The 22,442-nt window shown below is 30.7% G+C and overlaps 1 protein-coding gene across 2 annotated transcripts in view; it reads left to right on the forward strand.

Annotated features, from left to right (window-relative positions):
- Nucleotides 1–22,442, forward strand: part of LOC107444843 (elongation factor-like GTPase 1) — a 204,017-nt gene that overhangs the window by 67,407 nt on the left and 114,168 nt on the right. The gene's annotated exons all lie outside the window — the stretch shown is intronic.

Below are 22,442 nucleotides of genomic sequence, written 5' to 3' on the forward strand. Positions count from 1 at the left end.
AACGGTTCCAAGAATCAACTAATGATTTAGTATTAAACCCTTTGAATATCAGTTCTGATTGCATATTGTTAAAGAACTTTAATTTGTTCTCCTTTTTGTGCTCTTAATTTACCTCCATTTACATTTTTTTTGTCTTGTTTTTCGCTTTCTGCCATGCATTTTTTTCTTCTTTTTTTTAAAAAAAGAATAAAGATCAATAAGTTTGAGTCGTAGTCATTTGCAGTCATTGTTCCTTTGGTCTCGTTTATTTCTAAAATCTATCCATTTAGAAATGATAATTTATTTTACTCCATAAGGAAAATCCTATTTTCGAAGAACAAATTCTGCTGCAAATCAGGAAAATGAATGTCGTATTTACCTGCAATAAAGATTAAGGCTCATTTAAAGTTCATTATAACTCATCCCTGTATCCATATTTTTCCCTTCTCCCTTCAGAATTTTTTTTATTTTATTTATTTATTTATAATTTTTTTTTTTTTTTTTTTTGCTTCTTTTTTAAACAAACTTCAATGACTCTGACTTGAGAAAGCTAAAGTAAAGCCTATGGAAAACGTGTCCGACAATCAACCAACGATTAAGTATTCCGGTTTAATTTTTACTTAAAATAAATAAATAAAAATTAATTAGCTTGAGTGCTTTAATTTGCATTTTTTTGTCCCATTTATTATGCCCCATTGAGAAAACCCTATTTCCAAAGAACATTTTTCCAGGAAATTAGGAAAATAAACTTCCTTACCTGCATCGAATAAGGATTAAATCTAAAAAGTCCAATGCAACTAATCACTGTATGCATTTTACCTCTTTTCATTTTGAATATTTGTTTTCAGTTCCCCCCCCCCTTTTTTTTTAAAATTTTTTTTTTTTATTTTTTTCTTTTGCCAAAATTCCCTGACCCAAAAAAATTAAGGCGGGGAGGAGAGGACCTGTTTCCGTGAATCAACTGACAGTTCAGTTAAACTATTTGGATATCAGTTTGATTGCATACTATGAAAAAACTGCAATTTGTTCTCCATTCTATTCTCTTTATTTACCTCGATTTTTTTTTTGTCTCTTTCTTTAAAAAAAAATAATGATTACTTAATTAGAGTTAATACGCAGTCATTGTTCCTTTGTCTTATTTATTTCTGTTGCTAAATTACGTAATTTGTTCAAAAACTATCCGATTAAAATGATGATGAACAAGCTTTGTTCGCCTGCATCAAAGATAAAGAGTATGGCCACTGTGAAGTTTAATGTAATTCATCACTCTATTGAATTCAGAACTTTCTAATGTCGTTTAAAGTTGTATGGTTTTGACTGATTAAAAGCAGCAAAAAGTTGGAGATTATCCTTTTAATTTATCAGATCATTGTAGGTGTGGTATTTTTTGTTTTGCAGAAATTAATCTTTGTATTTGAATAATAATACTAATAATAGAACATTCAAATGCTTGTATGAAATTTGTGCTCCTTTTTTCAAACAAATTGTTTATTTCTGATTCTTTTTAAAGAACTATTTCAGTTGTCTTCCTATTAAATGTTTTTTTAATTAATTAAACTTTTTTTCAATTTTCGCTTTGTCTTGATTTCTATTTATTTTGATTGATGAGTTTTAATGGCTTCATTTATAATAGTTTTTATTTGTGTTCTTTACAAATAAAAACTTTGTAAAGAACACAAATAAAAACTCTTTGCTCTTTTATTTGTGTTCTTACTGTGTTTGATGATAATGTATTTTTTCTACAAAAGCGAAGTAAAGAGTAAGGTTTTATTTTGCAATGTTTAATTTTATATTTTAATGGTTGTTGTTATTTTTACTGCTTTAATGAAATTTCTGACATTTGTCAAATTTTTTTCCTGCAGTTATGTGTTTTTTCCTTCCACGTTATTCTTAATGAAGTTTATTATTCTAAATTTTATTCTTCATGTTCTTACACTTGGTCTGTTCTGTAGAAATTAATCTTTTTGTTTAAAAATTTTTTTAAAAAAACTATTGGTGAAAAATTTAGACTTCTTTTGCTTAGCTCTCCAAGAGAAATACGACTTTTTTTAAATATTTTATTGCTCAGAAACAATTATCTAGATTTTAATCTAATTTTGGGATTTCGACCTTTAAAATAATATTTTTAAAAAATTTATATTTACATATAGCCTGCTATTCAAAATTTTACAGAGCATTATTCAAAACTTTTGGGGCCAAATTTAAATTTATCGAATAAGGGAAGTTTATGTAGATAAGGAATCTCATCACCCTTCACCTTCAAAATTTTCGATTTTTGAAGAAGAAAAAAAAAAAAGAAAACTTATTTGTTATGCCCTTATTTGTTTTCAATAGTTTGAGAACAAGTTTTTGTCAATACTCAAAAAATTTCCGTAGTTATCCGCTATAAAACAGTTATCTCTTCCGTTGTTATGCTCTGTTATTTTTCATATTTTATCAGCTATTTTTGTCTTTAACTTGATTTTTCTCAAAAGTGGAATTTTGAGCTTGCGCACTTGAAATCCTTGAAACTATTTGTGATATGTATTAACTTGAAATTTTTTACACATCTTTATATTAATCTTTTTAACATTTTATACATTGATATTTAGATATTACTTGTGTTAAATAGATTTTATAATTGTTCCAACTAATTTTGAAAATAAATTTTTTTTAATTAAAACTTTTTAAAATGTATTGAAATTTAGGAAAAAAAATATAAAATGATATATAAATTTTAGATACATTTTTGCGCATAATTTAAGATCCCTTTTACTGAATTCGTACATAAAATTAACACAACAATTTGTATGTGTCCCACAGTGGACTGATCGTTAAGACACGGTTCCCAGCAGATCACCGAAGTCAAGCATCATTGGCCACGGCCAGTGTGCGGGTGGGTAACCACTTGGATCAGTCTGCGTAGGGACCGAGGGTGTGCGGTATTGGTCATCGTTAAACTGTGCTACCGTAAAGTGCTCGACTTCGCGCGCAGGTCGTCGGGCTACCGAAGCGGGGGTGCCATCCCCTCCGCAGAGGATCAAAATTGTGATGGCATGTCTTCGGATCATCCTCCGGGATGTTTCCCAGACCGTCGCCAATAGCCCATTGTGCAGCTCTAGTGCGACGTAAATTAACAATAAAAATAATAACAATTTGCATGTTTTTTTTAAACCTTCTCAAGTTTACTTCATTAAGTAGTTTAAGTTGTGAAAAATATATTTTATGTATAACATTTTTGAGGGTGTTAAGCTATTGATTCAAACGTCTTTTTTAGTTAATTCAAAAATCGGAATTCCACTTACTTTTTTAGAAGTTATACAGGGTTCCCACAGTCTGTATTTTTTTTTTTTCTTAAGTAATAGCAAAAGTGAGATAAATCTAGAAGTTTTAAGCTACCAATAAATATTTTAAATGAAATATTTATGAATGTAAAAATAGCTCAGGAAAATTTCGTAATTCTCAAACGAAAGATAAATTAAAAATTTTTTTGAGTAGTCTTGAAAAATAGTAGTTACTAGTTATTTATATTTTCCAGTTTATAGTTATTTTAAATCTTCTGCATTTTCAATGTTTTTTCTATGTCATGAGATCCCATGAAATACGTTTTTTGTGCCATAGTTTTAACATTTTAAACATCGTCTGCACTAACTAATTAGCATATATCTTAAACATTTTTAATATTTTTGTATGTTTTAGTATCTGAAAATCCGACAATTATGCCAAATCAGCTGTTTCGTTTCGTATTTTGCTCCCTGTGCAGTACTTAATTACAATCCTCACTGTTCGATCATTTAACCTTAAATATACTCATCAATTAGTTAAGGGTATTTTTTTATGAAATCAGATAAAAAAAACTTTCTTTTTCGAATAAATATGTTTTTTCCCTTCGGATATAGATTCCTGTTCTTCAAAATATGCCGTATAGTCGCAATTTAAAAAAAATAAGGTTCCTTTAGATTAGTTAAGAGAGTGGTCAAGAGTTATCACATGATTTGATTTATCCTTCTTTTGTACATATTAGTTATATCGTTACAGTATTATAATGTAATGTCTACCTTTATAATCTCGGACTCTAACTCACAAGGGAAACTAGGGAAGTGTGACTCGCCAATTTTGAAATAAACTAGTGGGATGTATGCCTTATGAGGAATAATTTTGGGGGGCAACATTCGTTTCGGCCCATAGAAGGTTCTGTGAGAGATAAAAAATAATTCAATATGTAGGAAAATCGGTATTTTATTACTTCAATGCAGACTATTAGTTATTGTAATTGTCTCATAATCCAATTAATTTATAATTAATTGGATAATTAATTAATTTGCTTATTAATAAATTAATTAACATTCGTTTCGGCCCATAGAAGGTCCTGTGAGAGATAAAAAATAATTCAAAATAAAGAAAAATCGGTGTTTTATTACTTCAATGCAGACTATTAGTTATTGTAATTGTCTCATAATCCAATTAATTTGGAATTAATTTGCTAATTAATAAATTAATCAAAAAATTAATTAATTATTAATTAATTGTTGATTAATTATTCATTGATTGTTAATTAATTACTAATTAATTAATTGATTTGCAATTACATACTCCAATTAATTTGGAAAGTTTTTCGAAAAAAAAATTTAAAAAATTTGATGTCAATTATATTTTTAAATTAACCTAACAGGTTTTTATGAAAAACTACAGATATATAAAACTTTCGAAATCAATTTTGACAATAAATATGCATTATATAGTTCAGTACCACAAAATTAATTGGAGTATGAGACAATTATAATAACTAATAGTCTGCATTGAAGTAATAAAATACCGATTTTTCTACATATTGAATTATTTTTTATCTCTCACAGAACCTTCTATGGGCCGAAACGAATGTTGCCCCCTAAAATTATTCCTCATAAGGCATACATCCCACTAGTTTATTTCAAAATTGGCGAGTCACACTTCCCTAGTTTCCCTTGTCAGTATAAACGGTACAAATGTGGTTGCTACCTCTCCCGCTTCACATATGCCCACGTTATTCGTTGCTAATCTTTGTACTAGTACTTTCTCTGTATAGTTTTTTTTATCCCTGTGCTTTCGTATTTCATATATTTTAAGTTTAGAACAAGAATCAGATTGTTAAGCCCGTGGGGACAGTAGTTATCGACAATGTCAACCTTCAACTATGCAAAGGCTACGCTTTATATCTCAAATTCTGATTGGGTGACGGCCTTATATTTTACATGCATCGAAAGATAGTGCCAAATAGAGTAAATATCCATCATCAGTTTATTTGTGAAAATTAAAGGAAAAGGATTAAAAGTGTTTTTAGAATTTTACTATCCCAAAAATCGAAAGTAGAGTTGTGTTGGAAGAGGAGGGGCCTCTTAACATTTGTTATGAATGACACTATTTCATCATAACTAACATTGCATCTTATTACCTCTTTTTATATCTTAAGTTGTTCTAATTTGATTAAAATAAATAATGGAATCATAACTATAGACACGTTTTTGATTTGTAATCAATGAGCAAAATGATTACTTTTATAGTAGATACTACAGTATACACTGTTAAAGCTCATTGACAGGTAAAGTATATTTAAGCTATCTAGTGTTGAAACCTCGTAATGCTCGAGTTTGATGCTCCTTTTCATTTAATTTCTAAACGACTATAAGAAAAGTAGATAAAAATAGATAAAAATATAATCAGTCAGAGATTTTACTCTAGATAGTGTTTTAGCCCTATCTAGACAAGCCCTATTTTGTTAACAATTTTTCCCGAAAATAAAAATAGTCAATCAATGTGGAATGTCTACCAAAATAGATGATCTAAACACATGAATTTTCTACGCCAAATTCCACAGCTATACCTGAATGGATGAGAAACTCTGTCAGTCGGAACACTTCTATTTTTTTAGACAAAATTATTTCGATATGAATGTATTAATTTAGTAGGACTTTTTTTTATGACTTTTAGTAGGCGAATATTAACACATATTCATCCGCATGACGAAATTCTCAATTTGTATATTGCAGTGGTCAATTACGATGCAAACAATCTGAGAAGTCACTTTATTTATCTGCCTACTGAAAATTTATTCGATCAGTTGTTAGTAGCAGCCAATTGGAATACGTTTCATTTCAAAGTAAATTAGTATAAAGAATTGGTTTCTATTAACAACCACATTGTTACGGCAATTGTTTAAAATATAATAGTCAAAGCCAACTGTGTTATAGTTCAGTCTCTGGTTTGGACACCTCTACAATGCATGCGTTAATCAAGTTGAAATAAGTAGTGTTATCAATTTCTTTGACAGTTGTGTATAAAAGTTGCTGAATTTTGGTTTAAATTTTATTTCTCTTTTCTTTTTAAAAAGCGATTTTTCATTATTTCTTTAAATTTTGAGCTGGTATGTTTTGTTTCTGGAGCAGCTCTTCAAAATTTAAGAAAAAGAAATTATATTTTATTTTATTTCTTTACTTACCTTTTTAGTTTTATAAACTTTCTTTTTTCTTCCATTTATTATACCAAAGTCATTAGAAATTTTATTTTACTGCCACCACTGAACCCATAAAAACTAGCTTAACGAAATGACTACAATTCGATTTTTTAAGAAAGGTTGAACTCAATCAGTAACTATTATCAAAGATAATAGATATCAAGATGTAATTATTACCTATCCATGCTTAAAAAAATATTTTTTGTGTAATTTTTCTTTTCTTTTACTTTAATCTTTAATTTCATTAATATTTAGTCACAAGGGGTCCGATAAAGAAAATTATAAAATAAAAAAAAAGGAATTAGTTATTTCAATCAGTCATGGGACTCAAGTGTTGCCAACTTAACGAAGTAACTGTGATTTTGGTTGCTATATAAGACAAAGATATTTCACTGGAAATTTTTTTTAAATTGTATTTATACACATACTTCATCTTTCCTAATTCGAGAGGGGGTTTTAAAATTTGAAATTAGTTTTGCACCTAAAGTTGTCGATTTTTTTTCGAAACGATATTTTAGTCAGTTTTTTGTCGAAATGTATAAATTTATAAACGTTAAATTAAACAGGGGGTCGCATAAATGTTGCGACAAATTTGTATGGGAGTTAGAACACGTCATTAGGAGTAACAATGGCATAGGAATGCCATGCCCGTAAATGACATCGTTTTGAGCTTGGAGCGCTTCTCTATTATGACCTGCTCAGAAACACACGAAGAAACAGTTCATGATACGAGAACGCTCCTAGCGGCACACGATGACGTTTCTGGACATGGGCTTCCGTGCAATTTTTATTGTAATCATGTGTCTTAACTCCCCTAGAAATTTTTCGCAACATTTACGCGACCTCCTATTTAACATAACGTTTTTAGACTTATTCATTTCGACAAAACATAAAATAAAAATGTCATTAATAAAAGCTAGATTGGAGAAAGAAACCGATTGCTAATTTAAAATCAGCGATACAAAAGTATCTAAGGTCTGTTAAAAAATCTCGTGCAACTGAAAAATAAATGTTCCTTATTGTTATTTTTTACTTAGTGAATATTTTTGTAAATAACATTGTAAAAGGTATTTTTCTTCTTCAGAATTTTAGTCTTCTTATTAATTTTACAAAATTCAATGTTAATACATTAAATATTTATGTATATTTCTGCTAGTATATTAAATAGTTGCGACTTGGAGCATTAACGAGTTCAAACAAAGCAGACATTTTTTATTTCCTTCCATGTTATTGGCGTTCAACAATTATGCTCAACATCGTGCACTTTTTTTATGAAGTGGCTATAATTGTATGATGGAAGCTAAGATCATCAAGAATTATTATTATGAGTTTTGAGTTCTTTCATGTGTTAGAAATAATTGTACAATGATCGACCTTCTGGCGAGCAGAATGATCAGTAATGTTGGCGCATAAATCCGGGCATCCCGCTGATATCCGTTGTATCAAAATCACTCTCTTGAAACGAAGCTAAGCTTTAATCTCCTCGGGTATTACTTTTAACGTGATCTAGATATTCGGCCACAAATCAGATCCCTTAGCAAACCGGGATGCTTTGATAATCATTAGTTCTTCATTTGTCATTTAAAGAAAGCTTGCATCTCTTTGTTTACTGCCAAAAAGCAAATAGTTTTATTTTTGCTTATCTTAATAATCAAGCATTAAAAGATCGTAAAACTAATTTATTAGATTTAAACTAGATTTTGTTTGTGAAATCTGTTCTGGTATTTTTTTAAAATTAGCTGTTGTAAAATTTTTAATCAGATCGAAACTTTTTGCTTTGTTTTGAACGGATATTTTTAAAAAAAGATAATAATTGGAGCATCCTGCTATCATTAGTAGACTATTTTAAACTTTTTAGAACTATTACTATTATTTTTTAAACTATTATTTTTTTTAAAACTTGTTTCTGGTCTTAACTAAGTATTTTCACAAATTTTTTGGATTGTATTAAAGTATTTAATATCCAAAAGCGGATTTTTCTGCATATGGTCTTGTAAATTGAAATAGGTTTTCTTTTGTCATGGATTATTTAAATTTCATATTTACTTGTCGATGGAACTAATGCAATTCTTCCCATGATTAATTTAAAGAAAGTGAGGAGTAAAGCGTCTTAACATTTAAGAGGTAATAATATAATTTTAAAAGTTTCAAAAATCAAGAAAAAATTTTTTAAACTATTTCTACGATCAATAATAAGGGAAGGTTTTATATCTACGAAAAATTTTTGTGTGCATTTATTCAACAAAACTATATTAAAGTACTTACGTGATATTAAAATAATTGTAATATTTATTCAAACGTCAAATGTGCTTTTATCGACATTTTTCCCCTTCAAGCTGGGTAAAAATTTGGCTTCCATTAATAATAATTGTGATATAATATACTATTAAAAAATTGTTAATCCGAAAGCTTTTTGATATCAGATTAATTGCCAAAATAAATTTTAATGAAACATTTATTTGATATTGGATGTTGTATGGTTTTGTAAAACATAATTTTAGTGCTCATATGTTTGTTTATATTATTGATAGTGCTTTCATCGTAAATTGTATATATTATTAAGTTTTAATAATTGCTGATTCATTAATATGTCAATTTAATGGTTGACTGATTAATTTATTTCTCTACCCTCTTTATTTTTATTTAACTCGTGTCTCATATTAAAATTCATACGTGCAATTGTTGCTAGAACGATGATGTGCAATTGAAAAATAAACTTGTGAAAATAAAATAAAAATATAATATGTTTAATAAATAAAAAATAATTTAGTTTAATAAATAAATACATGAAAAAATTGAGAAATAAAAATTAAAATGTTATAACTGAAGTCAGTATCTTTATCTTCTTTCGCCAGACAAACGTAGATCTGCTTTTTCTAAATTTTCAATAATTTTAATAAAATGTTTTTTAATAAATATTATTCACTAAATGAACATTACTGAGTAGACTATTCAACTGTCATGAAACAGACATTGAAAGTATTTCCTTAAATTAAAAAAAGAATCGGAGAAATTTTAATTTTAAATTTATCACCGATTAAAATATAATTGTATTTTTATATAACATTCCGTGTTTAGATTATTCAAACATGAACTCCAAAATTTTACTAATCTTGAATCGCCTACATAAGAAGCAAATAACAAATATTGACTTCCAAAAGCTTGCCCCTGTTTAGGATCATTTTCTCAATCAAGCTAGACGTGTTCATAGTGTTCTTCTAAGATCAAGGTCAGATAATTACCAAGTATATGGTCAGACTAAACATTATTAACCTGAGGTTTTATTTTTACAGCAGATTCTATTGTATTTGTTTGGGTAACTCTTTTGTATCGATTGTCTTCTTAGGCATCTTCAGTTTTGATTGTTAGAATATAACAAAGCTGGTTTCACTCCAGTTTCTTTTTTCTTCCTGGTAATAATCTCCTTACTGGGCAGTTAAAATAACTTGGGTTTATCTTTTTATAAAGTCTATACGGTATTTCAGTTACTTTTGTTCATTGAGTTTTTCTTTCTAAAAAAAAAACCGTTCTAAATTGTTCAGAATGTGGTTCAGAAGCATGTAAAAGAATTTTCTACTTAAAATTCATTTAAAGGTCATTGAAATATCATTGAATTGGAGAATATCATTGGTCATTGAATTTTTGATATATTGGAGTAAAATTTCTGATATGGGACACTCTTTTTTAAAATTAAGATTTGAACATAACAATTGTTAGAACATAAAACGAACCATCCTGAATATTTTTTGATCTAATGATCGGATCTTCACGTTCTAGGATTCAATCTTAATAGTTCCAGGGGGTGACTTCAACTATGCTAATCAGTTGGTGCTGACGATATATTTCAAGCTACGAAATCAAACAAAAAACGCGCATTCTCTGAATAAATATACCTCTTTTCGACGGATTCGGGTTTCTGACAGCCAAATATAGGGGGGGGGCTGAAATCTGGATAACATGGTCCGAATAGTTTGGTCAGGAGAGCGGTCCAAAGTTTGATCCGGTTAACGTTAACTTAACTTTTTACGTTTTTCGCTATATCTCGGGAATTTTTGAAACGAATTAAAAAAATTTTGCACCCTATCATAAAATTTATTTATCCAAAGATATTCTCTACAGAAAATATTTTTTAGTAAATATTTATTATTTTTTACTATTTTATTTAATACTAGTCGGATAAATGTTGAATTGTAAAAGTTAAAATTTTTTACATCATTTTAAGGAATTTAATTTTATATCGCAAAATACAAAATTTGTTCAAAATCGGTCGATTAGTTCCTGAGAAATCGAATTAAAAAAAAAATTTTTTTTTTGAAAATTAGTGAATTTTTTTTAAAGGTGTCTTAATATTAGGTAATACCAAACTTTGATAAATGCGTAAATTGTCTAATTGTTATAATCTTGGACTATGGTCATTTATAAACTGTCTTGTGACTAAAAAAGCATAAAAATAAAGCATACCAAAATATACACATTTGGCTAAAGAAAATCCACTTCAATCATGAACTTAAAACAAGAAATTTTTTCTAACACCATCCATGCTCGCTCTACAGCCAGTAGAAGGCTTCGGTTTTCTCACTGTTATTTTCACACAGCTTTCACGCGTGTTTTCTAACGTTTTTGGTTGAGACCACCATCTTCTTCGGTTACAATTAGGAGTGTCGCATATTAAGCACCTTTCCTCTGTGACCTTTACTGTGAATGCTCCATTACTGCTAAAAGTCACTTGGTTATGTTCGAAATATTTTCTGCATATCTCTCACTGACATTCAGCATGTTATAATTCGTAATGAATGTTCCTAAATATTTTTGTTACGTCAAAAGGCAATAAAATATGAGTGAAAATAGTATAAGGCTAAAGTAACAACTCTTGTAATTAAAGTGCTGGATCTAAAGCTAACGGTGCACTGTTGAAGCGAGATTATTTCATCCCTCGAGCATCGCATGCGTATAAGTCAAAAAGAGAGATCACTAAGTGCTAGGCGTTATCGGAATTATAAATATTGCGATATATCGTCAAATATATCGGTAGTTCACGATACATTGCTATGTGTTTCAATATTACTAATTTTTTATCTTACTAAATATTTTTTATATTGGATAATGTTTTCGTTTTAGTTTTATAAGCCAGTAATACAAAATATTGCCAAATTTTACGTTTATACTAAACTGCAATGTTTCTTGACAATGGAGAAATATGCTGAGGGCAAACGAAGAAAATAGTTCCCGGCGCGATGTCTGTATTTCGAGGTAAATTACGCATTTCACAATAGAAATATGATAAGTTATCTTAACCCACACATATATAGCGTTAATTTGCTATAATTTTCTTAAAATTTTATATATTTTCAAATTTATGAGCGGCGCATCGCGGAATGGTATCTTTATTTAGTTATATTTCTTCTATATAACGACTGAACTTATTTCTCCTTCTTCCTCCGCCAGCCGTGACGTCATTGTCAAGAAACTTTGCATTCTAGTATAGTAGAAGATTTTGCTATCAATTGTTTTTTTTTTTAATTTTTAAAAATTTTTTTTAATTTTTTTTTTATAGATCATTTTAAAAATTCATTTTCAACGATTTTTGTTTTGTTTTGGTTTAAATACTTCGAAACAGATATATCCGCCAATACGCCTTTTGAAATAGTGTCAAACCTGAGCAAAGCTCAACAGCATAGTTGTCAATGTTCTTAAACTGTAAAACATTGTGCAAAGTTTTTTTCCCTTCATCTTTCTGGGAGGGTTTTTTGCTCACGATATTGTCGTTTATCGCTATTTCTTCATGCTATCGTTTGTTCATATTTCTCGATATTATCGTATCATTTGTCATATTTTCTCTAAAATATCGTTTGTTTCTCATGATATTGAATTGAGAATTATTTTGATCTTTTAGGAGGAAAATGAGTTTCAGAAAATCTCAGAGAATAAGTCTGCAGCAAATCCGTGCACTATTTTTACCCCACCCCTTTTATTCTAAAATACCAATGCCATAGATTCATAGCAATGCTGTCGAATGCAGTAGTATTAATCTGGAGCCGCGAAGCAGTGACTTCGTGAAGGCGAAGACAATGTGAAATAGAGAAATGATGAGTTCGTGTAAGCTAATCAGCTGATCGCGTACCTTAGCTAGGAACAAGATTATTTTAAGTTAATTGCCACTGCCCGGTATATGTTCGTCCGGTTTACCAAACACTAAATATTTTAAAGTTAAATGCCATTGCCCCTGGTATTTCCAATACCTGATCGATCGTTGAGGTGAAGAGTTGCGTTTATGATCTCAAATTCGTTCAGCGCAATTTATCGTTTTTTTTATTTTTTTATTTTATTTTAAAGAGTGCATTTCTAACGTAACAGTATCAATATATCTGCGAATGGAACATCGTATCATAAAAAATTCTCTGTTTCGAGTTTTAAACGGAACGGAAGACATTGGTCACTCATAAGTTTTAACGCAAAAGCTTCACAAAATTCTAAAATGGAATAATATAAAAGCATACTTTGATCTTTTGGTTAAATGCTATTGAACGGTAGTTCACACACTGCCATTCTTTTATGTCATCCCCTATTTGCATCTTTTAGATAATTTTTCTTATTTATACTGTTAAACGTTTCCAATAGCTTTAAATCATTTAATACTACAACCTAATCGTTTTGTTTTTAGCTTAAAAATTAACACGCTCGTATAAGAAAAATGCGGAATAAACTGATTTAGTAACATTTAAAATACGCATGAATATCTGATAGAAAAAAGGGAAATTCATTTGAGGAGGTTATAAGCATATTTATAGCTTATTAAATCCTGAATTATGATTAGGTTTGAACGACTTATTTTTTTTGAATTTTGACGGCCCATACAGTTTAAATGCCCTGATCTTAGCAACAAAGTTGCAAGTCTTAAGGAAAGGAAGTTCATTCAAATTTTTATGTGTGTTTGTTCTTCAGACAGCCTTGTTTATTTCAATTGGAAAAGACCTCTTAATAAGCCTTTTTCAATCACTGACTATAGAAGCCGGATATTGTTCTGTGACGTGTTCATTTTGTTTTTAATCTGAAAACTGTCAGCGATGTACAAAGTCAGACGAAAAACATTCACACTGAATACCGTCAGCACTTAAATGGAGCTATTCAAGCTGATCTTTCAACTTCCGAATAATTTTCTTCTTTTATACGACCAGGCATTGTTCAGTTGCTTCATTTATCGCTTGAGTGGTCCTTAATTTAATCGATACTTTGACGCTGTATTTTAAACAGCAATTTAGTGACGGGACAGATAATACGCATTTATTAATCCTAATAATCTGGTATTCTTTCATACCTGCTTTGATTACAGTTTTTAATTATAAAGCGGCTGCATATTTTCTAATTTTTTTACCAAAAGACGTTATTGCGATTCCGTGCATGTTTATAACAAGAAGTCGAAAACTCGTTCTTTGTCACTCCTGTTTCATAAATGTCTTATTTTATTATTTTTTAAATGTATTTTTTGAATTTATAGCTTTAACAACTTTTACGGTAATACATCTGTAGCAAATTTTTTACACTAATACATCTGTATATTTAATAAATGGTGTTCTTTCCTAACAATGTTTTTAATTTGTCAATTTGATAGTGTTGCCAATTTTCACAGGATTATATACTTATACTCATTCCCATAAATTAGGTATAGTTCAGAATCACACGGAAATTGAACTCCAAAGTAAAAATTTCACCTGTGGAATAATCGCACACATTTTCAAGAATAAAATGCAACTTACAGGAAGCCATAGATGATGCCGATAATGCGTCACAATGACGAGAGTGTAAGAAAGGGGTATATAAGACATGGTGGCAGAAAAGTAAAATTGTTCACAAACGTTCTGAAAGCCGCTCAGTATCATAACCGAATAGTAATGAAACATAGGACGCATGTGGTGGATAATTTTTTACTTGATAGAATCATCGACCGCCTGGAATGTGGTCATACTCAGATGGAAGTATCCGAAGAACTTGGAACTGTCCAAATTCTAATCTCTAGACTTTGGCAACGATTCCAAGATGATGGAAATGTCAGTAGACGTTACAGAATATGTCGCCCCCGAGTTACAACGCCGAATAATATCCGGTATTCGGCAGTAACTGCCAAAAGAAGCAGGTGGAGCACAACATCCGACCTGTCTCGTCAGCTAAATGCAACCACGAGTACCACAGTTTCAAGACAATCTGTGTACAGACGTTGGGGAAATATTGGTTTATATGTCAGTTTTTTTCAAACTCAATTCAGTTTCCAGCGATTTGCCTGGAGTAAAGAACAGGTCGACATCGTCGCGGCTAGCTTGTCTGATGTTTTTCGGCGAGACCATGTTTAACTTACCGTCGTCTGATTCACGCCGGGGACTTTTATATCACCATGACAAAATCATTAGACGATTCCGTTACGATGGTACAGCATTGCTCGTTTGGCGTGAAATTATACTGGGCTCTAAAACAGATCTGAATATTCAAATCGAAACCATGACAGGCCAAATTTATTGGGACATCAATCTGGAACAGCATATTCGTTTGTTTTGGGGTACCATGAGGGTAGAATTTGTGTTTAGGGATGGCAACGCTCATCCTCACAGAACAAACATATTAAATTAATGCCTTCAAAACGAGTTGCAGCCCGTCAACCACCTCCTTCATGTATACCGGAACTTTGGAGAGCAATGCTTGCTGAGTGAAATAATCTTCACCAAGATCAACTCGATAATTCGAAACTCAACATTCCTAGGCATACTACAGATTGTATTTCATCGCAGGAACGGCATACAATGTATTAGCCATTCATGTAATATTAAGTTTTTGTAAAGGAGATATTTTTTATAATTTCTCTAAGGAGCAAAAATTGTAGTTTTTATGAATAGTGTCATACACAAACCATCTTTTTTGTTCTTTATCGTTTGTTTAATAAATGGACTGTATTAATTAGTCATATTTGGTTTGTTTCCCAACCTTTATTTTCCAGAACTGGCATTATCCTAAATTTATGATCTTGAGTGTACTTACGAATAGCATATAACTAACTTAATACTTTTTATTGTGTTTAAAATGTTTGATTAAATCTTAAACCCTAATTATTGTTTAATTTAAGGTAAATCGGACAACAATTAATGTCATATCTTAAAATAAGTGCTTTGCTAAGATCAATTTTAAGTACAGTTTTTTAATATCACGTGTATAATATTTCATAAGTTCGTAAAATCTTTCAAATTTAGTTCAAAACAAAATAATATATAGTTCAAGCAGAATAATTTTGATATAATTATTTATATTTTTCTTTATTATGCATTGGAAATTCTTTGGAAGTTACCTATTTTTGAAATCAATGTTTTAATTTTAAGTATTTCCCTATATTCGAGCTATTTAAAATATTTAGTAAACTCAACATATGACATCATATTTCATATATTTAATGCTATCTAAAATACTGTCTAGAATCGCAACATTTCGAAATCGCCTTATCGAATAATTAGACTTTTTTGGTTTCTTGATTTACTATTATGCTAACTACAGTTCGGCTATGGGGAATGTTCTTGCGTTAAACTTTACATTTGGTTCGCTAAAAGTCTATCCTAAATTTTATATTTTCCACCGGACTAGCATGGCAATATCTTTACCAACTTAGTTTGCAAATATTACTGCCAATGTGTGTAATGTATTAATCTGCAGTTTAACTATTTTTTCATATAAATCTCGAAATTATATTATAATGAACATGAGAAACAGAGGTGAAACTAGGCGGGTCAAATAACTCGAGCGTTCTTTGTTTATGAACTGAGGTATTGATTTCAGTAACATAAACTGCTGTTTGTAGAAAATGCAACACCATGAAGGAATCATCAGAATCAAATGAAATTCGCAGCAAATGTCAATTATAGGATATTATGCAAATTAATAAAGTTTCAGAGCCATCGCGCGTGCGTGGCGCGCGCAGCGCCCTCTGAATTGATGCTGAAAGCGTATAAATAAAGTGCTGTAGCGGGACGTTGAAAATAGTCTATGATTATTTGTTAGTGGCAAACGTTTAGTGAGACCTGAGTATGCCTCCACGACGGAAGAATAAGAAATTCAAGCAACTTACGGAGTTTGAACGAGGGAGGATAATCGGCCTTCGAGAAGGAGGATTTTCCTATCGCGCAATAGCAGCTCGTATGCAGCGGAACAGTTCCACAGTGATGCGAGTTTGGAAGCAGTGGACCGACGAGCACCGAACAACTCGAAAAACAGGCACTGGACGACAGAAGGTGACGTCAGAGCGCGATGATCGACACCTGCTCCGCATGGCGGTGAATGATCGCACAGCTTCCTCCAGGCAGCTGGCAGCATATTGGTCTACTGCTACAGGTGTACAATTGTCGGCTTCGTCAATTCGTCGTCGTCTGCTGCGCCGTGGATTGCGTGCAAGGGTGCCATTATACAGGATTCCCCTCACGGCGGATCATCGACGGCTGCGTCGGCAGTGGGCTCTTGAGCACAGAGACTGGCGAGCTGATTGGCACCAAGTTGTCTTTTCAGATGAATCACGCTTCAATTTGTGGACCCATGATGGCCGTGTTCGTGTTAGACGTTATGCCGGTCAACGCTGCCTTCCTGAGTGTATTATTGAACGACATAGTGGTCGAACACCCGGAGTTATGGTCTGGGGTGCGATTTCGTATCATGGACGATCCAATTTGATACGAATTGAGGGTAATCTCAATAGCAACAGATACGTCCGTGAAGTGCTACAGCCCGAAGTCGTTCCTTTCCTTCAAGGCATCCCTGGAGCTATCTTTCAGCAGGATAATGCACGCCCACATGTTACGCGGACTGTTAGAGACTTCTGTTCAGCACAACGCATGCAACTTCTTCCTTGGCCTGCTTATTCGCCGGATATGTCGCCTATTGAGCACGTGTGGGATATGGTTGGTCGGCGTCTCACTCGTAATCCGCGTCCTGCAGTTTCCAAAGACGAACTTTGGTTGCGCATACAAGCGATATGGAATTCTCTTCCTCAAGCAGATATTCAACATCTGTTTGACTCCATGCCACGTCGTATAGCAGCACTTATTGCAGCGCGTGGTGGCTGCACCAAATACTGATTTCGGACGCTTAATTTGTTTCTTTTGTTTTGAAAATTTCATCATTTATTTGTATCAGTACAAGTCGTTTCTGCATTAAATTTCATTTGATTCTGATGATTCTTTCATGGTGTTGCATTTTCTACAAACAGCAGTTTATTTCGGCAGGTAAGGAAATAGATAATTAATGAAGTTTGAAACGGAATTTTTTTTATATTTATTTATTTATTTGGCCGATAACCACCTCCACACTGTCGTAAAATCTGCTTATTTTTATACTGTCCTGATAAATTCGAAAGTCCTAACTCAAACTTTTATCGAATGCTTTTATGGGGCGTTTCTTAACCAGTTAAAAAAAAAAACACACACACACACACATTTTCTATGACATTAAAACGCTTTAAGAACAGTATAGTGATGAGTTATGTAGAAATTAATAGTGACCCTAACCATTACACACAAATTATTTATTTATTATTATTATTTTTTTAAATTTTTAGTGGTCGGAAGTAGTGCAGTATAAGTAAGGAAATTACTGTAGCAGTGATTGGAAGTAATACTTTTTTTCGTAATTTGTAGTGTACTACTTTAAAAAAAAAGTAGTATAGTAAATAGGGCAATAAAAAAAGCAGTAGTTTGTAGTGATTCTTGGCAACTACTTTTAGCGTTAGTTTAGTAAGTAAACAAGGTTCTAACGCAACTATTCAAATTTAATGAGTACACATTTTCGCAAGTTCGTCAATGGACGCAATGTAAGTACTCCTGTGGCTGCGACTGAGCATTAACAAGATTACGTACTTAGAATCACGGATAACTAATATTTGAACTAGCCGTTAAGGAATAATAGATTATTTATCACTTTGGTCACACTTTCATATGCGAATGTACACTCATAACATTCATAGGCGAATGTACACTCATAACATTCCATGTAGTAACATTTCAAGGAAACATATTTCCGATGTACTTGATTTCTTAGAAGAAATAAAAGAGCATTAAACGCATAACAAAATTACAAGTATTTGATAATTTCCTAGCATTTATTGAATTAATTATTCGCCGATAAGAAAGAAATAAAAAATTAAAAGCTGAATGAAGAAAAAAAAAATAAATAAATAAAAAAGAAAAAAAAAAGAAAAAAATGTTTTAGAATAACAAACTTCATATGTAAACATGAATAAAAAGACAATTTTTTATTTGAAACTATTTTGAACATAGGTGTTAATTTAGTTCTCCAGCAAGTTCGTCCCTTTAAAGTAGTGAAGTAGTTACATTTTAAAAGTAGTTAGCAGTCACTATATATATATATATATATATATATATATATATATATATATATATATATATATATAAAAGTACATTAAATTGCATTTGTAACAAAGTATTTGTGGTTGTAGTAAACTACAAAAATAATGTAGTTTTTTCTACCACTGCTTACTTCCCGCGAAAATTGATCTTCCAAGATACTTTCTATCTTATGTGAGTAGTATAAACGCAATATGACTTGTCAGAATGCAACATATAGTAGTTCAATTTCTTTCCTGTTAAGCTTTCCTTTCCAAACATTGCCTCTGATCTAGAATCTTATTTTCATTTGAATGATTTTAGTAAGTATAGTGTAAATTAGCTAGGCACTCAGCGGGTTGGCTAATTAAAAGAGAGAATGAAACAGTTTTTTTTTAGTGATGCTGAATAGCTAATTTAATTATTATCGTCATTTTCGCACTTAAACGTAACACACATAAAGTTCAATATGGCAATATATTTCGATATGCTTATTAAATACAACTCCTTATTGTTACCAATGGTAAATCTTGATATATTAAGACCAAGGTTAACTATCTATGGATTCTAAGCATGCTTGTTACAGTGACACATAGCTGAAGGCCGGAAGTAAATTTACGTGTGGATTATTGTCTACGGAAAAGTAGGCTAGCGAAGATGGGCTAAATGTTTGTAATTGCAGCGTTAAAGCCCAGTATGATGTCAAAACGTAAAAAAAACAGATCGCAGTGTAGATAGCATTTACCACTGAAGCGTGTAAAAGTGGGTATCATTAGTATCATCCTCCGGTAATCAGTAATATCTCTATGCATGGTTTGATGTGACAAGAATTGACGATTCTTAGAAGTGGCTGGAAACTATATTGCTTAATAATAATTTTCAATATTGACATGGCCTATATTTATAATATCTCTGAACTCTTCGTCTGAATACCATTGGATGATATTCATATGACATATCTCTGTGGTTAGATGACCAGTTCATTTTATACTTTCGCTTAGAAAGAGCATTTTGGGCTATTTTGACCCTAATCCTTTGACAATTCATTGCAGATTCTTTTTCCTTCGGTGCATGTATATCGTTGTTGCATATTTAAATCTGCGTTGCATATATTATATAAGAAAAATGCGTTATGATTTTTTCCTTTTGCATGAAATTTAGTTTCTTTACTAGGTCGCAATAAAATTTATCATAAACAAGACTAAACAATTCACGCATTACACGCATTAATATTTTTATACAATATTTAGTTAATTTTGGATGTAATTAATTTTTTAGTTATTTTTGGAGCATTTATTCTTCATATATCCTGCTAGTCTTTTTCATACCGAGGCAAAAATTAATGATATAATTAAACGTTATTACTCATATATAATACGCATTATTAAGTAAAAGCAATAGTAATTACATATAAAATGTAAGTAATTAGAAACAAAATTTAAGTAATTAGAGATGAAAATTAAGTTATTAGAAATGAAATTGTAATAATAATAAATAAAATGTATAACTTTTTTTTTGCAATCTACAAAAATTGCTACAATGGTCTAAATTTCCTCTGCATCCCCAGGTTGATAGTAAAAATATCGAAATGAAATTTTTTTTTTTAAGAAAATGGATAAATATTTAAATATAAAAGGAAAATAAAAATGTTTATCATTCAATGTAACGATACGATATCATAATTAATAATTCAAGCTAATAACCTTAAAAAATAATTAAATAAAAAGCAAAATATTTAATTTATTTGTGACTTTCTTTTTAATGGCGCTAAGTGGGTCTTGGATTGCGGAACCATATTATTCTAAACTTTTCTGTTCTTATCCTAGAATTTCTGTTTAGAAATTTCTATTATTGTTCGATCTTAATTTACTTCATCCAACCATTTCTTTTTGGGTCTTCCTCTAGATTTGCTCCTTTGTTCCAAATTTAAAATTTTTTTCTAACCTTTGTTTTTTTTTTCGTTCTTCCTATGTAGCCCAGCCACACCAGATTTTCTGAATCGAGTGATTTTTTTCTGTTTAATTAAGTGTACAAATTCACTATTGTTTCCAATTCTCCACTGCGAATTTATTGTATTATCCGGAGAGTAATTTCGTTTTTCGCAACAATGGACTTAATTGTATTTTTTTACAGTTCACACTAAGTCGTATAATCATTATAAATGTTGAAAGTTAATATAGGAAGGCTTACTGATGAAAAAGTTCGATGGATTCTATGCAGCAGATTTTGGTATCAGATATCGAAATCGATATTTCGATATTTATAGTGAAGAGCAGCATTTTATATAATTTACTTTTTTACTTTCGAGAAGGTAAAAATGCTGTTCATGCAAGAAAAAAAATTATCCGATGTTTATGGAGAAACATATTGCCAGTGCCAAAACTGATTCTCAAAATTTCGATTACGATGCCCGAGGAGGCATTATGCCAATCTAGGCAAATGAAGACACATTAACGGTATTAATTGATGCAAACTGGCAATAACAACTCATGAGATCGCTGAGAGATTAAATTTCTCGTATTAAACCATTCATGATCATTTGAAACGCCTAGAAGCTCGGCACATGGCTTCATATTGTTCTAATGGAAATAAATTTATTCCGCCGCATTTGATGTTTGTAACCTTCTTCTCAAACTTAAAGAAACCCATTTTTCAAGCGCATCATCACTGGGGACGAGAAATGGGTTGTCTATAATATTTGTTCGGATCTCAAGAAATTTTTTTAGCCGGTAATACTTTAAATGAGGAGGTCAAAATCACCTGGATCAGTTTTTGTCTGTAAAGAACAAAACTTTTATGAGCTAGGAATCATATTGCTGCTAGACAGATGGCAAAAGCAGTGGACCAGAATGAACGATATATATTTCAATAAAATATTTATTCTCTATAAGAAAATCTTTTATTTTCATAAGAAGAAAACAAAATTACTCTCCAAACAATCTAAAATATTAATTGTTTTAAGAACGTTAATTTTTTTACAAGTATTTTTATGTTAATTTCATCTAACTCTAAACTATCATATGTTATTGTAGGCCGTATAGCTATTTTATCAATTTTCAACTTATTTTCTTTGGTAATAAGTTTGTTCTTGAATAAACATTTATATAAATAATGGATTTTATTTTATTTTTGAATCTTCGAACTAATTTGTTTGATTCATTGTTATCATTGATAACGGAATTTTCTCAGAAGTATTATTATTATGGAGCCTAGGTAAATGAAACCTAAAACCGTTTTAAAACTAAAATTATCTACATAATATATCAATATAATATTCGTTGGTAGCCTTAGTTCATTCCATATAATTCTATGTTTTACTAGCTGTAAATAATTTTTTGTGCATTTTCCAAATCAATCAATAAATCTATCTCATATTTAGCTGTGATTTTTTTTTTTTATATGCTTGTTTTATTTTCCCGAAGGAAAATTTTTGAAAAATCTTAACAGCAATTTTTTTCTTCGTGCAGCTGATCGCAACAAATTTCTGCAAAATATGGTTGTGATTTTTATTAGGTGGGAAAGATTCATCTAGGAATAGAAATTTGGTAGTTTAGAAAAATGTTATTTAAAATGAACTTAACCTTATATTTTTATCGCAAAAATCTAGGATTTTATTTTTAAATGTTGCAACC

The sequence above is a fragment of the Parasteatoda tepidariorum genome, chromosome 7 (genome assembly GCF_982258835.1).
Source record: "Parasteatoda tepidariorum strain Cologne lab strain chromosome 7, Ptep-v5.0, whole genome shotgun sequence".
NCBI classification, from domain to species: Eukaryota; Metazoa; Arthropoda; class Arachnida; order Araneae; family Theridiidae; genus Parasteatoda; species Parasteatoda tepidariorum.